The sequence below is a fragment of the Ailuropoda melanoleuca genome, chromosome 1 (genome assembly GCF_002007445.2).
Source record: "Ailuropoda melanoleuca isolate Jingjing chromosome 1, ASM200744v2, whole genome shotgun sequence".
In the NCBI taxonomy this organism is placed as follows: domain Eukaryota; kingdom Metazoa; phylum Chordata; class Mammalia; order Carnivora; family Ursidae; genus Ailuropoda; species Ailuropoda melanoleuca.
This window is the reverse complement of record NC_048218.1, coordinates 210,944,281-210,947,834: the sequence shown is the minus strand read 5'-3', so window position 1 is coordinate 210,947,834 and position 3,554 is coordinate 210,944,281.

Genomic DNA, 3,554 nt, shown 5'->3' with positions numbered 1-3,554 from the left:
GCAGATCAATAACTTTCCCAAAACCATACAAGCAAGAAGTGGTAAAGCTGGCATTCCAACCCAGTACTCTGATGACTGAGACTGTTCATAAGCACTGTCCCATCTCATTTTCAAAGGGGCAGTTCATCTACTGATGTTAATGAGCACTGGCCGGCGTTGAACACAATGACTGGGAGCAGGGCCCAGGGCACTACTGGGCAGAGGGAGCAGTTAGGTGCTGGGGTCTGGCGCCAAGCTACAGCTTCCTGCTGCCTAGAAACCATGTGCCTCTCCTCATCCCTCCTGCCCGCCCCGGGGGCTCTGTCCACCCTTACCTGCACCTGTACTGTGTCTGCCGCTGCTAGTACCCTAGTGACTCTGTCCACCCCTGCCTGCCCTCTAGTGACTGTGTCTACTCCTGTGAGCACCCCTGGTGGCTATGTCATACCTTTTCTCTCCCAGGACCTCCAACACTACATTCTTCCCTCTGGAGGACGATCTTGCTGTTTATTTCCCTGAGAAAAGTTGACAGTCAGACGAGAACTTTAACATGCTCCCTGTTAGGGGCTGAACTGTGTCCCTCAAAATTCACATGTGGACATCCCGATCCCAGGATCTCATCTCAGAATGTGACTCTAATTGGGATGGAGTCTTCAAAGAGGTGATTAAGTTGGGGCGCGTGGGTGGCTCAGTTGGTTAAGCGTCCGACTTAGTTCAGATCATGATCTTAGGGTTATAAGATTGAGCCTCGAGTTGGGTTCTGTGCTGGGCGTGGAGTCTGCTTGGGATTCTCTTTTCTCTTTCCCTCTCTCGCCATCCCTGACCCCTGCTCTCTCTCTCTCCCCAAAAAAAAAAAAAAAAAAAAAACAACAAAAAACCCAAAAAACCCAAAACCCAAAACCCCCCCCCAAAACCCCAAAAAACCGACTAAACAAAAAACACAAAGAGGTGATTAAGTTAAATGCGGTCATATGGGAGGGTCGTAGTTCAATGTGACTCATGTCCTTGTAAGAATAGGAGATGAGACGCAGACACACAGAGAGATGACACTGAGAAGACAGAGCCTCAGGGACAGCCAGCCCCGCTGGCGCCTTCAAGTCAGACCTCCAGCCTCCAGAGCTGTGAGAAATCAGGGGTCTGTGGCTCCGCCCAGCCTAGGGGCTCTGTTATGGCAGCTCCAGGAGACTAATGAACCCCACAACGTCCATCCCCTCTCTGCACCTGGACCCGTGCTCGCTGCCTCCCTTGTGACAGGGAACAATGACTTTATTTTGCCGCTGTGGAGGACCAACAAATACACGAACCACTGGTGAGTTCCGATCAGTGTGAAGTGATGAATGTTTCTCGACCCAGCTGTGCTCTCATGGGGTTAGAACTGTTTCCTTGAGAAAACCCTACTCACCCTGGGGGAGCCCTCGACCTCTCCAGGCACCTGGGATGATCGGCCATCAGGTGAGTGTCTCATGCTCCTCAATTTCCCTCAAAGGGTACCATTGTGTTCAATGCCGGCCAGTGCTCATTAACATCATAATGCTGGCTGGCATTAGCTCCCCATACGGAAAATCTTCACTGAGGTGCTTTCCAAAACTTCGGCGGCGGCTCGCATGGTATGCTGTCACTAATAATTGCTCTACAAGGGGGAGGAAAAAGGGGCCTGATTTGTATCCTTTGCTGATTTCCATGGTGAAATTCTCCCACCATGGCCGATTCCAGCTGCCCAAGTGAAGTTATTGAAGGAAGAGTAGCACCCCGCCGTAGAGTTAAGTAACTTGAAGAGCACAGCTGAGAGTAAAGCATAATAAAGTAATTAAGACATGATGGATTTTGAATATTTGCTACCTTTAAAAAATATAATTTTTAAAAAAAGATTTTATTTATTTATTTGTCAGACAGAGAGAGCGAGAGGGAGCACAAGCAGGGGGAGAAGCAGGCTCCCGCTGAGCAGGGAACATGACGCAGGTCTCGATCCCAGGACCCCAGGATCAAGACCTGCCGAAAGCAGATGCTTAACTGACGGAACCACCTAGGCGTCCCTTAAAAATGTAATTTGATGTAAGTTTATATAATTTAACTTGAAATAATGGTTATGCTTAACAACTGGCTCAGAAAATTCCTAATAGTTAACATCTGGTGTTTGAGAGCTGGTCTCCAGCACAGCGCTGGCTGGTTATCAGTTAGCAAAACCCTAACATTCAGCTGTTTCTTTAGAGAGTTTAAATGTTATACTTTGGTAATGCTGGGTCACCAGAGAACTTTATCTCGACCAAATAATTCCTTTAGGCTGAACCATATCAGAAGCCCCTTTCTATGTTATGAGAATCCGCTATCATGGGAAGCAGGGACTCCGTTCCACAAAACAAGCTGAAAATACCACATACTCACTTTCTTTGTGGGTCAGGTATAGCCACGTGACCCAGGCTCCGCCAGTTAGAGAGACCCACTGCGGTGACGGTGACGTGACGGGGAGACCCTGTGGGATCCATCATGCAAGTGGCAACAGCCAGATTCAGGGCCCAGATATGATAAGTCTTAGCAATGAGCACAGCCATCTCTGCAGCCCCCGCACACCCTCCCACCATTCTCTGCCCTGACCTTCCTGGGAGTTGATCCTTCTCCCCCTCTCTGTAGTTCTACATGTTTGTACCCCTACATAATACCTTGCTTTGTTTTGCGTGGTTTGGAACTTCATGCAGATGGAATCCTACTGTATGCATTGTTCTTTCTTTTGCTCAGCTCTGTTTCAGAGCTTTGTCCATATTTTTGCTCGCAGCTGTAGTTGGTTCATTTTTCTACCCCGGGGTATTATTCCGTTGCATGAACACATCACAGTCTATTTACCTGTTCCACTGCGGAGGAATAGCTGGGCTGTTTCTAGACTTTGGCTTGTCTCTCTTGCTGTATTTGGCTAAGGGAAAGAGAAAAACCTCCCCTCCGACAGAGGCGGAAGGACTAGAAGTTACATCTGAATATCGCTTGGCTTGGTTTTGTTTAGGGCATAAAGAGGTTAAAAGAATGGTCTCTGTCACCTTATAGCTCAAAACTTTGATTTCATTGTGACCAAGAAAATCAAAGCAAGGCCTAGTGAAGCAAGGGGAATTATCTGGAATGTTAGTAGTTTCAAAGACATGACATGGCAGTGAAACCAGAGGACAGAGTAACAATCCGTTACGGACATCTGGCCAGTAAGGTTGGAAGCACCAGCAAGGCCCCCACAATTATTTACATTGGTATAGAATTTTGAAGACATACTGAAGTGTGAAGAAGCCTGAAAAATTTCTCAGGGCAACCAAGCTACTGACCAAGAAATATTTGTTAGGTGTCTGCTTTCTGCAAGACATTCTATTAGGTATGGAAGCACACAGATGTTTACAAGATGCAAGAAAAAATGCCCTAGACCGTAAAGAGCTTCTATGTTGACTATCAATAGACACACATACAAGGGCATGTGTGCTGAGGGTCAATGAATGGCTAGGAATATAACCTCTGTAAGGGTTCTGCTTTATCCCTGGATTGTAAGCTCTATGACACCAGGGACTGAAACAGTTTTCTCCCTCCCTCCCTCCCTCCCTCCCCTC